Source organism: Desmodus rotundus, chromosome 5 (genome assembly GCF_022682495.2).
Source record: "Desmodus rotundus isolate HL8 chromosome 5, HLdesRot8A.1, whole genome shotgun sequence".
Classification (NCBI taxonomy): Eukaryota; Metazoa; Chordata; class Mammalia; order Chiroptera; family Phyllostomidae; genus Desmodus; species Desmodus rotundus.
Window position 1 is genome coordinate 135,693,035 of NC_071391.1, and position 14,339 is coordinate 135,707,373.

At 43.8% G+C, this 14,339-nt stretch overlaps 1 long non-coding RNA gene across 2 annotated transcripts in view; it reads right to left on the reverse strand.

The window, feature by feature from the left end:
* Positions 1 to 14,339, reverse strand: part of LOC123478965 (uncharacterized) — an 89,845-nt gene that overhangs the window by 66,377 nt on the left and 9,129 nt on the right. For both annotated transcript variants that reach the window (XR_008426969.1, XR_008426968.1), the window contains exons 2-3: positions 4,122 to 4,263; positions 3,823 to 3,890 (exon numbers count right to left, since the gene is read on the reverse strand). This is a non-coding gene — a long non-coding RNA (uncharacterized lncRNA). The remainder of the gene's footprint in view (positions 1 to 3,822; positions 3,891 to 4,121; positions 4,264 to 14,339) is intronic.

The window sequence follows — 14,339 nt, forward strand, 5'->3', positions numbered from 1 at the left end:
TTACTTTATTGTTGTTCCTGATGATTGTTTTTCACTTACTCTTTGATTTTGCAATCTCAGTGTAATGCATTTCCATGGATAGAGTAGATTACAATGTCATAAATTTTTTTTTAAATTGTGAAATCCAAAAGCTACTTGCATAACTGTCATGGTAGGCAGTCAGAGAATGATTTACAGATGCAGGAAATACTCAGCCACAAAGGACTCTTCTGGAAGTTAATAGTATTCATTCTGTGTCACAGGATGGAGTTTGAAGCTGGAACACTATTAGAAAAAGAAAATCGGACCAACATGTGACGGTACATTTCACTGTTTAACCAGTGCTCACTGGGATTAAAACTGCCCTATATCTGAGGGCAGACCTCTGACTAATCAAGACCGAAGGGTTTGGCAGATGAAAGTAATCCAACGCAGGAACTAAAGGGAAGAGAAAAGTCAAGGGGGATAGAAGCTGGGTAAAATCTATTGAGCTCCCCCTATTGGACAGACCCAGAAGGCACAGGCCACAAAAAGGGAAAATCAGAAAACAGGGTCCTCCAAAACATAACACTGCAACAAGTCCAAGGGGCCTCTCTGGAGCTGACGTTAAGGAGAAAATAGGATGGCAGGACCTGGAAGTATCAGGCACTCACATTTTGCTTGAGTCACCCCAACGATGCACATGGTAAGAGGTCCCCCCCATTATCATTTCCTGGAGGACTTCAGCAAAGTCCAAGGCATCATTTAGAATGTAATCTCTGTTTTTATGTTAATGGTGAAATACATAGTTGCTCCCTGGGTCCTGAAAATTTCTTATAAGCAGATCCTCTGTTAGAGGAGCCCAGCAAAGCGTTTGCACAGCCTTTCACATTGTGGCCTTTGCAACTGTATGTGGCAGTTTTGCTCTGGTATCTTGAGACAAGATACATAGACTTAGGAGTTATTTGGTGTTCTACATCATTTACTAGGGATCCAGTTAGGATGTAAGACTTAACTGTCTAGTTCAAGCATTTTGGCCAGGATATAGGTTTCTGATATCTGGTTTGCAGCACTGAGAAGAGGCCAGCTAAGTAGAAAGAAAATCTTTACAGAGGCAGATAAAAATTGTACATTTAAAGGCTGAGAAAAAAACACATTTGGATATCAATGAGTAGATTTGTATATTTGGTTATCAGTCATAACCTATCTAAGGATAGGTTAGATTACACTGCAGTCATAAAAAAAAAAAAAAAAAACTTCAGCGGCATAAAACTACAGTTTATTTCTTGTTCACACCATACATCCATGGTAGATCAACTGGGGATGCTCACCCCAAGATCCAAGCTCATGGAGCACCCACTATCTGGAACTTTACCAGCCAATGTGAGAGAAGAAAATGAGAATGCTAAATTCTCACAGCTTCTATCAGGAAGTGACACACACGGGCTTTAGTTCACATTTACTGAACAAAGCAGATCGTGTGACTGTGTCTGCCAGGGGCCAGGAAGTGCAATTCCGCCTACAAGGAGGAGAAATGGCAATTGATAAACAAGTAGTCTTTTCCAGAGAAGTCAATCTAGGAAGAAGGTAGCCTAATATTTGGGGACAAGATGTTGTTATGTTATGTTATGTTATGTTATGTTATTATTTATTTATCCAGTCATTCATTTAACTAGATTATGACTCTTTGCCAGGCATTGGGTAATATAACTTCAGAGCCTGTGCTATTCCCACTCTGCTATGGGGCCTGCCTAAGTAGCCATCTCCTTATCTTATCAGAAGGATGGGATAAGGAAGTTGGAAAGCCTATGAAATGAGAAGGAAAACAAAAGTGAGAGGAGAGTAGTACCACGCCCAGAAGAGGCACAGGCTAGGGACCAGCAAGACTCCCTGAGTCTTGCTGAACAAGGCAAGAGATAATCTGGAAGGAAACAGAAGAGATTTGAGGAAGAAGGAGAACCCAGTGAACTAGTAAAAGTCCCTGAGGGACATTTGAGAAAGGATGTCAGAGAAGACAGTAAGTCCAACTTAAGGCCTCTCCCAGGTGCCAGCCATCAAAGCCCTCAGGTAGGAATCTATGAGCACAGGCCCCTGGGCCACAATACTTTCACACTTGCTCACCCACAGACCAGGGCACTTCCTGGCAAGGCTGCACACCACTCCATGGCCCAGCCACCATCTTTCTCTCCCTTTTCCATCTTCAATGGCAATTAGGAGAAGGTTAACTGAGTGTCTTTCTCTCAGGAATCCTCTTCCACTTTTCAAAATCACAGCGTTAGCAAAAGAAAATCCCAGCTTAGGCTAACAGGTAGAAGCATGGCGAGGCCCTGGGAGCTGCCGTTGGAAGTGGGGAGATTGGGCGAATCTTCCCAGCGGGAGGTTAATACTCATCATTCGGAGTTGCAGCTGAGGCCCGTTTGAGTGACAGGCAGCCGGGAGCTGAAAGAGCCGCTCGGATCCCAGAACTGCTGGCATGCGGGCTTGAAAGAGATTTATTTCAGGATAATTAGCTGGGAGTATTAAAGGTGGCCAGGAAGATCTGCAATTACTGTTTAGCAAACAGAAAAGAGACACACACATGCAAAAAAAAAAAAAAAAAAAGCCAAAAATGAAATTAAAAGACCCAAATTTTTCTCCACTTGAAAGTTGTTGAATAATTGAAAAAACAAGCTTAAAGCAACTTTATTGTATTCAGACACACATGCAAACATGTCGGAGGAGAAATGGAGGGAAAGAATGGAATCTTAGGTGACAAGGCTGATGGCAAAAATACTCTCTCCAAGGCTGGGTATTTGGTGTGGAGGATCTTCCGACAAATTATTCTTTTATCAAAAGGGAACTTTCATATCTCTTTTCTTTGTTGCTTCCTTTTATTGACACAAAAAGACCTGTGCTAACACTAGCATTTCATCAGCTTTAAGAAAAATAATCATATCAAATCAAATCCTACTAAAGTACAAGAAGTTTCACATTTCCCAGAAGAAAGAAGAAATGGGAGAAAGAAGAAGGCAGGGAGGAAAGAGGAGGCCCGGCTACTCCACCCTCTGTGCCTTAGAGGGAGTGAGCACCTTCACCTGGGGCCAGAGGAACTGGCAGCACTGTCACCTTTTAGGGTCGGGGGCCGGGGTACTTCAGCCTCCCCTTTTCCACCCTGGCCAGAGACAAGGTTGTCTAAAAAGGAAGACAGTACTTTTTTACCTCATTTCATCACAAGAGGACCAAGAATGGGAACCTCTAAATAGCCCTATCAGTGAGAGCTTTGGTCCTGATTGGTACAGCCAAATGAGTGGTGTCTCCCTCCCCAGTCTGCAGACCACTACTCCTCACCAAGGCCGTAAGCAGGACCACACCCCATCACATGGTTCTCCTTCCCTGCACTCCAAGGAGGGGCCCAAAAGGATCCTGTCCATTCACTAGATATGCATTCGTTCCTTAGCTTTTAAATAAATGTTCACTCTCAGGTATTTCCCCATAAAAGAGGACCTTGCAAAATAGACCTTTAGGTTTTTAGGAGCTAAGGTCTTGGCCCAGAGTCTTTCCAAAGCCTTCAGAAATAAACATGAGGTCCCAGGGGGAGGCATGTGAGGAGCGGAGCCGGGGAGAGAAGGGTGGGGTGAGCGTGAGGAAGAAGGCAGGCAAGGTGGCCTCCCAGGTCCCACCTTCTCAAATCTGGTCAAGCATGAATATCACACTCACTACTCAGACTCAGTGAGGCTGGAAGGGTTACAGAAAAAGACCAAGTCCCTGGCCACGTGTGTTTACAACTTGCTGAAAAGATCTGTAAAGTTCTCAGACACATGAAACAATAGTTTATATTACTTATGGAAATTTATATGTGCACAATAAAAGTATGAAAGTACACACAGCAATGACGCACACAAACTGGTTGGGCAACGGGAGCCTGGGACTTTATCTCTCTCAACTCTTCATTCCTAAAGGAAAAAAAAAAAAAAAAAGGTAGTAACTCCCAAGGGAAATAAGAAAAGGCAAATGGCTTGAGAATAACTAGAGGGGGAAGCCTGCCCTGCCTGCCACACACTCATGTGTCCCAAGGAGGTGTCAAGGAAGGTGTGGTTTTAAGTACGGACAGTTCTGTCCCCACACACAAAGAGCGCCAATCTCTTAGGACTCCCCAAATTACATTGTCAGTCCTGATTTCTCACCCCATGCTGTCCTGTGGCTACAGAAAGAAGTCTCTTGTTCCTCAGGTGCTACTTTCTTTACAAGATCGCAGGCTCCAGCAGGGAGGACGGTTTCTTCTGCCTGTTCTGGAGTTCTCGCCGAGCCTCTCACAGAACCGGGCTCCTGTAGACATAGAAGAGCAGAGCAGAATTCTGGGAGGAGGCGAGGCTCGGGTTTTCAGGCAACTGGGAATACTTACCCAATACTAAAGAATGTCCACTAGAGTACTGTTTACAACATAAAAAATGGAAATGATATAAATATTGAACAATAGGAAGTAGTTCATGTGAATTAAGGTGCATCAGCAATATAAAATACTTTACAGAATATTTATTAGAATAAGATACAGTTATGGAAAGCTATCCAAGATGTAGTAAATAAAAACTGCAAGTCCTACTTTAAACACTTTAATATTTTTTAAAAGTAACACTTTGAATACTGAAAGCGATACATATAGTACATGTATATCTTTTATGTCAATGACATCATAGCTGGAGGACTATATAATATTAGCCATTATTTTGACTTGTATCTCCCCACCTCCCACCCCTGTGTTGTGCCAAGGTTCCAGAGTGATACAAACCAAAACTTTCCCTGCACTCCCCTACCCCCAGCCACTGGTCTACTCTAGTCATTTGGTTACCCAAAAGACACAGGAATCATTACATCATCTTTGGGCAAGGGGGTCTTTGTAGAAGATCCTGATGGCTAAAGTGCCTCCTTGGGCACATGAGACAACTTATGCATCCTGTCGCCTAAGCAAGAGTGAAGGTATAGACAACATTCCATCCCAAGGAACCTGTCCCTGGTCTTGGGGCATCTCCCTTTAGCCTATCCTCAGAGATTCTGCCTCTTTTCCCATCCTGCCGAAGTAATAAGCCCATCAAGTTGCTGGAGCTTACAGAAAAAGAGGTGGGGGGGCAGAAAATTTCTGCTTTAACTTTATAATACAAAGCTGGCTGCCTTTTTGGAATGGGAGGGAATAACAGAATAAGAATGGAACACAAATTAGTATTTCAATAAATTATCCTCCTATAAATAGATGAATAGATGGATGAATTAATGCATGGATAGGATAGGGTATTAGTTAAGTTTCCCCAAAGAAACAGGAAATACATATATATAAGAAACAGAGAGAGAAAGAGAGAGATTGTTTTTAAGTAACCGGCTCGTGCAATTCTGGAGGCTTGGTAACCTGCAGAGTGGGCCAGCAGCCTGGAGACCCAGGAAAGAATTGCAGTTGAATCTAAAGGCAGTTTACTGAAAGGTTCCTTCTTCTTCCAGGGAGGTCAGTCTTTATTTCATTAAGGCCTTCAACTGATTAGATAAGGCCCACCTGCATTATGGAGGTTAATTTCCTTTACTGGAAGTCCACCAGTTTAAATGTTAGTCTCATTCATAAAACACCTTCACAGGGCTTCCAGGATAACATTTCACCAAATATCTGTTCGCCATGACCCAGTCAAGTGGGCACATAAAATTAGCCAGCACAGGTGGGGAGGGAGGGAGGTAGACAGGCAAACACGTAGCACATGATAGACAGAACTGAGACTCAGAGACAGATGATAGAGATATATGGTCTCTGGAGGGAAACACTCCTGTGTGGTTACTTTAGGGAGAAGTGGGTATACCAGTTTACCTCTTAATAATTTAAATTTTTCACAATGAGAATGTACTCTTATTTGTGGGTATGTGTTCACATTTATTCTTAAAGAATAAAGATTCTGGAGAGGAGAAAAGGAAAAGAATGCTATTTATGCCTTCACACTGCTGTCAAATGGACTCCGCTGTCCTGGGCTGCTCCCCTGCAGCAGGGGGCCGCAAGGCTGTTCCCTTTCAGATGCCAGGCACAGTGCGAGGCACTGGGTGTGCAGAAATGAACACAACAGAGCAAGCCCTAAATTCACGGAGTCTGCATTCATATCGTCTCATCCTAAAACAATTCTATGAGGCTGGTGTGAATGCCCCGTTTTCTGCAGATGAGAAAACCTGGGCTTGCTAAGAGAATGTTCCTAGGTCACACATGTTGTAGAACCTTAGTTCATTAGTCCTCCGTCGTCCTGTCCCTCTTGGGAGGAACACTGGGCTCCCTTTGCAAAGGGAGTCTGTGTCTCTTAGAAATTAGCACCACAAGCATGTGGCACTTTATTCAAAGAGATTCCCATTTCCCTCCAGCAGCCCAGATAAACTTTCCGTTGCCTGCGCACCCCGGCCATGGCTGGCAGTGGCTCCGATACAGGCGTGCCAAACGTGAATAAAGTTCAGAGGACAGACGCAGCCAGAAAGCAGCAGAGCTTTCTATCCAGCTTCCAGACTTATTATTCCTTATTATTTCTCGAGAGCGTCCACTGCTCTTTTAAAAACAAGGGGCCTATTTTGTGAGCTGCTCAATGGTCTATTTTAAACTCGTGGGCTGTGTTTGTTTACATTCAATCCCAGGCCTTGCCCTTTGCAAAAAAACCGTCACTGGCATCGTGCAGAAAGCCAGTGGAGACTGCCATATCACTGTTTACAGCTTTCTCACTTAAAGAGAGGGGTGGAAATCAAATATCTGCAATTGTCCAATTCTAAGAAGGCCCCAAAGAAGAAAGATGGTGCCAAGCCTATGAGTCTAAGAATTCCTGGGGCAGCAGTGAGTAGTATGTAGGTGCCGAAATGGGAGAGAGTGAATTCTCAGCCACCAAGGAGGAGAATAAACATGTGCATTTATTCAACAAATACTTGCTGAACAGCAACTATGGTATAAACTGGCATTGTTCTAAGCCCCTGAATACAACAATGAACAAAACAAAGAAACTGCCCTCTGGAAACTTACATTCTAGTGAGGGGAAGCAAAAATAAATAATAATTAATAATACATTCTTATTTATTATACTAATAATATGTTAATAATTAATTAATACATTGGAGCCCTGGCTGGTTGGATCAGTTGGTTGAAGTGTTAGCCCATATACCAAAAGGTTGTGGGTTCGATTCCCAGTCAGGGCACATACATAGGTTGCAGATTCGATCCCCAATTGGGGCACGTACAGGAAACAACCCATCAGTCTTTCTCTCACACTGATATTTTTCTCTATTTCTCTCTCTCTCTCTCTCTCTCTAAAAATCAATAAAAATATATTCTTGGGAGGGGATTAAAAAATAAATGAATGCATAACATATAGCAGAGAAACACCAGATGCTTTACATAGAAACTCAAGATCCTTCCTAAAGAGAAGCCAGGCCCCTAATGTCACATTGGCCAATTATTCAGAAGTTATGGCGCCTGATTCTATCACCTCCTCAATCCTCCTCATCACTGTGGTCAGGCTCCAGACCTCACCTAGGTGAGGACCTCATCTCCTCACCCAGGCTAGGCTCCACAATGACCAGGAAGGAGGCCAGTCTGATCCTCAAAGCTCCCCAGCCCCCTTTTGGCCTTCTCCTCACCTAAAAGCTGCAAACCAGCACAGACAGCCAGCAGGCTCTCACTCTTGGCTCCAGGACCCCTCAGGTCAGGGAGAAGCAGTTTCATATAAACAGGTGCTTGCAACTGAACGGGCTCTGATTTGCTTCCGGAAAGAATATGCTTTTTAAATGCAAAGCCCCCTCTCTTGCAAGGATGATGCTTAACCCCAAAGCCACCACCAGGGGTGGAAGAATTTTATACTTTGGGAAACCTAAATAAGCAAGATATTTTTAAGCCAAGAGGCCTTCTGGGCACTCTCCTGGGATCTTATAAACCTCCATCTCCGTCCCCAAGTCTGGCTATTGCAACCTTCACTTGCCAAATTTCAGAAGCAAGTCATGTTTTCCAAGGAGGGGAAGAAGAGGCAGCAGAGAGAGACAGACAGACGTCAGAAAACCTCACATTTGACTATGAGTGTTAGGCTTTTACAATTATAATTGGAGTTTTAGTACAGTGATTTCTTTGAAATAAAACAAGCCATTTGCAAAAAAAAAGAAAGAAAGAAAGAAAGAAAGAAAGAAAGAAAGAAAGAAAGAAAGAAAGAAAAGAAAACCCTATATTTGAGCAAGATATTTGTTAAGAGGGACTTTGAGCCTCTTGGGGAGAAGTGGTCCATTGTGGATTTGATCCAATGGTCTGTGTAAAGAAACCCAGGATGCAGTGATATTTCTGACGAGACCTGCGACTGATTTGCCAGTTCATTAATGAATGGACCTGGACTTGCATGTTGTTTTGGCTCTAGACAGGGTCATTACATACCCGTTCTCAGTGCTTGGAACTTTCTGAAACAGTCTCCTTTTCAGAAGCACCACCTGCAGGTGATGAGCCTCAGAAGGCTTTCCTCCATCCAGGACATTAAAAAAAAAAAAAAAGGAAAGAGTAGGGCTGGGGCCAGGGAAGGGAGCTTCCAAATCTTTATAATGAAAAAAAGAGAAACAAATGGAACATACCTTGTCTGGTAAAAAAGTGAAAGAAAGATGAGCACATCTCTCCAAATTGGGGCCCCATACACAGCTGGGTCTCAAAAGTTAGGACAAAATGCTGATTTGCATTCAGAAGGCGACACTTAGAAATTACTATACCATAGCTCTGAAAGACCGCATGTCAACAGTAGATCATTGTAAGATTGAGCTTGTCCTGTGGTACTGGATTCACAGTCATTTCTACTGAGTCATTAAAAAACACATAAAATAACTGTAATCGTAACAAAGACAAAAACACCATCATGAATGTATAGTATACCCTGCCCAGCAACAGAGCCGGGTAAATTGCCTGGATGTGCCCGCCATCTGAGTTAGAGTGCGCAGAAGAAAAGGTCCTGATCTGTTGGGTGGGGAAAGGAAGGTAATGAGGCACAGAGAGGTTAGGTGAGCTGCCCAGGGAGAAGGAGCAGGTCAGCAGCCAAGTCAGGACAAAAACTAGCACTCCTGATTCCCTATTCAGTGCTCATTCTCCCCAGGCTGCACTATCTCAGAAATGTCAAACACATTATGCAAGAATATCAGGAGCCTGTGTTGAGGCAGAGAAGGCTTGGTTTCCAGTTAATAAAATTATCAGTACATGCACAGCACAAAAATGCTCTCCCCAGCTGAGTGCACACCTCAGAGTGGGCCCTGGGAGCCCAGGTACCTTGCCACCCCCCTCTCCCCACAAGCAGCACATCCCTTTAAACACTGGTTAATAGTGAAGGCATGAGACACTGCTCCTCTCACCCCCATCCTTTCAGGACACATGATTAATTGCCAGCTTGAAGGAACCTCCACATTTGCAAGGCCTACCACAGGGCGCAGGAAGTGGGGGCACTGATGCTGGAAGCACCTACCTAACTAGTCTCATTTTGCCCTTTGCTTGATCCTAAAAATATACAATGGGGGCAAGTGTGAAATAGAAAAAGAATTTCTCATTTTATAGCAGCAAACCCACACACAGACAATAAAAGACTGCAAATTCCACCCAAGCCGGGCTAGGACCCTACACATCCATGCCCTAACATCCCTAATATCCATGCCCGTCAGCCTCCTGAGGAAGGCTATCTAAAGGACACCTGGGTGCGGGCCCTGTGTGTGCAGATTGCATGCAGGCGCGCAAGCACATCCACAGGTTACTGTTTTCTGTAACTTTGAGGATACACTTGCAACACTGAACTAGAAGAGAATTTCACGAAATCATAGGATCCCTCTGCCCAGGGAGGAAAACTTAGGTCACTGGGTAGCACCTCTGGCTTCAGCCAATCTGGAGAAGAACCTTGCAAGATCTCTAAAGAGAGATGTACTAGAACCTTCCTCAGTCACCACTAGGAGACTTTAACTACAGTACTTCACCTGTAGAAGTTCTTCTTTAAGAAGAACTTAGATCTTTTAAGCCACAGGTGGCAAACACAAGGCCCGCCAGCCCTCCACCCTGTTTGATCCGGCCAGACACCTTGTTTCTACCAGGTGGCAGCGCCAAACTCTTGCTTAACTGTTAAGGAGTAGTTACATTTATACAGTCCTAAAATTACATTTGGCCCTTTGAAGGCAACCTCCAGGCTGATGTGGCCCTGGGTGAAAATGAGTTTGACACCCCTGATTTAAGCTGTGGCTTAAACCAGCTGTATCTTATCATTATCAGAAGCACATCTGCTTTTCCTTTTTTTTTTTTTTTTTTTTTTTTTTTGGTAAATCCCAATTTTTCTCATCATTACTGGTAGCAACCAAGAACTGCTGAGTAATTAACAGATAGCATGAAGATTTATGTGAAAAGAAGTAAAAATCACAGATAAGGATCTTTTACTACAATCTATACTTGTATTTCTACTTCAAGTTGTTATCCACAGTTCATGTTACCAGCCCTCTGAGAATGCTTGGGTTACTTCTTCCTGAAACAACCAGTTCAAACTAAAACTGTAAGTTTAGCACTGGCTGCAGAGTTTGGGGCGCTCCATTCAAGCACAGATTAGACCTTCTGGTGTGTATCTGAGTAAAACTGAGGGTCCTAAAATTCGAGGTTCAATGAACACTTTGCTAAGGCCACTAAAACGTGCCATGTGCACAGTCCCCCCTGCACCCCAGTAGCATCATGTCCTCCTTACAGGGACCAGGAGATCTGGGCTTTCAGTCCTAGCAGGACCACTTATTTGTTGGGCAACACTGGGAAAAATCATTTAATTTCTCTGCACTTGAGTTTTTGTTCACCTGTGAAATAAAGGCATCAGAATAGGTAAACTCAAAGGGGACTAAGATATATAAGATTCTTCTTAATAAGGGTGTGATGATGATTAAGATAGGGCGTGCGAACTACTTAGCTCAATGCCTGGCACACTGTGAGCACTCGGTAAGTGTTCACTATAATTTTCCATTAGCGGTACGCACAGTCTGGGCTCACCAACTTGAAACAGAACTTTCAGTCCTGGTCCATTGTATGGTAAGGACGAGCCCCGAGATGAAGCAACAAGTAAACTCACACTAGTTGTCGAAAACTGTCTCTGTACCCATAAGTGAGCCTGTGAAACTTTAGAATCATGGGGATGGCATCAAGAAAAGCATGAAGTACCCCCCTGAAGTCATTAATTCAGGCTGTTCCTCTGTGGATGGATGGGCAGCATTAGCCCAACCAACCACTCCCACATCTTGATTGCTAAGTCTTCATGTATCCAAGACCTACCCTGGACCCTGCCTAGATACTACCTTATGTAGTTCACTCACTCTGCCTCCTCACAATTTCCTTCTCCTGCACACGCAGGAAGCCTCCCTGCAGTTCAGTTGGGGCCACGTGCCTGAGCCCTGGCCATTAAAGGGGTGGTAGTGGTGATACGTTGACTTTCAGATCCAGTCCTTAAAGGTATCCATGAGATACTCCATCCCACTTTTTCCCTTTAGGTGTAACTGTGGAGTCCACATGGGGACAGTAGATGGAAGCCACCTGGATCCCACATGGAAGACAGTCTCCTTGAAAACCTACTCAACTCACACTGGACTTTATGAAAATAAGAAACAAACTTCCATAGCGTTCTGCCATCGCTATTGCAGGGCTTGTTTCTCTAGCATAGCTTATAGTATCCTAAATAGTAAAGCTATGGACCATCAACATATTAATGGAATGGACACTTATTAAGTACCTGGCGTGTGTGGCAAATTCTCCCTTGCAACCCATCGTTAGGTCATGAAATCAGTGCAGTGGGTTGCAATCACCCTGTTCAAGTAAAAATAAAATAGAATAGGAAATATCCACCTCTAAGTAAAAATTGTTTCATAAAATGTTTGTTTCGGTTTTATAAGTGCATGGATGTATTTGTGTGTGGCAGGTCATGATGTAAACTGTATTTCTTACTATAGTTCCCGATCAAAAATATAGAAAGCTATGGTATTCTCCTGAGATAGGTACCATCCCCATTCCACAGGTAAGGGTGCCATTCAGAAGTTCTAAGTGGTTTTTCAAAAGTCACATAGCTACTAAATGGTGGCAGTTGGGCCAAGGTTTGTGTGCTCCAAGCTCTGGTGCAAGTTGGTCTTCATCACAATGGTGCAGCCAGCAGCCACTGGCCCACAGCCACACCAGCAGCCTCCTCCTGGGGCTCCTGAACACGCAGCCTCCCACCTTACCTGGCCCTTTGCACGGTTTTAGGAGCCATGTGTGAGCATTTGAATGCTTCTATTTGTGGATATTTTAAACAGATGTGTGTAAAAAAAAATTGCACAAATGTCTCCATCTATCTGTAAAATAGGTCAGTTTGCACTTGATTTCTCCCAAGCGGTGTTTCAAATACCATAGAAGGAAAACCCAGAGAGAAAGGTAAGCTGATGCCAGGCCAACAATGGCAAAGGAGGCTCTGACATCTATAAATCATGAGTATCAGATGGGGAAAAAAGAAAAAACAGAATCTATTCTTACAAGGCTGGATGAGGTAAAACAGAAAAACTTGAACTCTAACAAGACCAATCCATCCCACTATTCTCATTGATTCCTTAAGTGCATCTGTGGACAATTTGAAACTAAAATATGGACACTTTATATCTTAAAAATCAGTTTTAAATGTTCTTGGGAGCTTTGCCCCTTAATATCAATCTACATGGTTATCGGGTTGGCTCCTGAGATGCTCAGGCCTTGATTCTTTAAAGAACATGAACATTGTGCTTTCAGATTCAGAAGCAGTATTGTTAGTCTGATTCTGCCTGTTGAAGAGCACAGATAGGGCGCTATGGCCACCCCACTGGCGGAGGACAGGGGCTGCTTCTACAGGTGTGCAGATAACTGCAGCACTAAAGAAGACCAGCAACTTCAGCTTGTACTTGAAATGGACAGAGAGCATGGTACAGCCAAGTTCATCTTCCACCCCTTAAAGCAAGAATTCAAAAGGAGCTCTGGGAGGGCATTCAAGGCTTAGCTGGTAGCTTTCCAGGGAGGGAGGTCTGTGCTCAGTAGGTGGTATAGTGCAGGATCTCTAGCCTTTTGGCCAGCAGAGGAGCTTCCTGCCTAATGCCTGAAGGAGACAGGTACCAGAACGAATAGGATTCTAAGAGCATTTCTCACCCACTTTCACTGGGGTCTGTTCCATTACACCACAGCCTCACCAGAATAACTGCCAGAGACAGACCTTTTTGCTTCCCTGGGGGTTCCCTGAAGAGCCACAGTCATAAAAGCTTAGAAGACCGACTTTGTAACCCCTAAACCCTGCCTAGGCAGCTCCACCCTCAACCCACATGACAGGCATACAGAGACTCATCATGACTCCCAGCCCACTCCCGCTGACAGAGTGCTCCTTGAGGAGAGATCTTTCACGTTGAATATTTCCAGCGCAAATATTCCATCAAAAACGTTTGGGCCCCATCAGAGCTCACACGTTGTGGCATGGCCTTGCCCACACCCCTCCCCACCCACCCCCAAGAAACAACAGTCTGATGTTCGCTCTCTTCTTCCCGGTCTCGGAAAGTAAGGTGTTAGTTACTCAGTAACCGAACGAGTGTATTTAAAAATTGCAGCTGACTGCCACAGTAAATTCACGTCATGTTTTTTATGATAGATAATATTTCAGAGACACAGCCCTGAATGGAACAAAAAAAAAAACTTCTTAGAAAAACAATTTCTGTTCGGAAACTCATCTGCCCGGCTTTCAGCTGTTACTTCTATAAAGAAAACACACTCTGAATTGTCAGATAGGCAACAAAGCCAGCTAGGGGCCGGTGCACAGAAGGACTTTGTGCGTAACTTACACCTCATGTGGGAAACCCCAGTCATGGTACTGCACCTTTAAATCTCATTAAGCCTTTTCTGGGTATCAAAGGTGGGCCAGTCATGCCATTTCCTGAGTCCTGTCAAGTACAGGTTACAGGAAATTGACAAAAAAGCTTCCATTAGTGTAGCCAAAATTCACATGGCCCTATTATTAAGATGCTGCCTAGTTTGATCACCCTCTTAATCTATCAAAACTGCAAAAGGATAATCTTTTAAAAGCTTCCCCCTTTCCCACCCTTCCAACCCCCAAGTCCTTTTCTTTGTTTCTTAAATCAAGGTAAGTTGATTTTGTGCAAAGTTTGGAGGAGAGACGTGCTGGTAGCTGGTAGCTAACAAAAAACAAACATGAGACTTTTCTACCTGGAAACTATTCGCTCTGATTCAAAACGGAATGTCACCACTTTGTAAACAAAGACGATGATTAAAAAATGCTGCCTTCCTTTTTTTTTAAAGCCCAGAGCCTTCTCACAGTACCTGGCACTCTCAAAAAACCCCATTAGGCACACTAGAAGAATACTCAAAGGGATTACGTGCTCTTTGC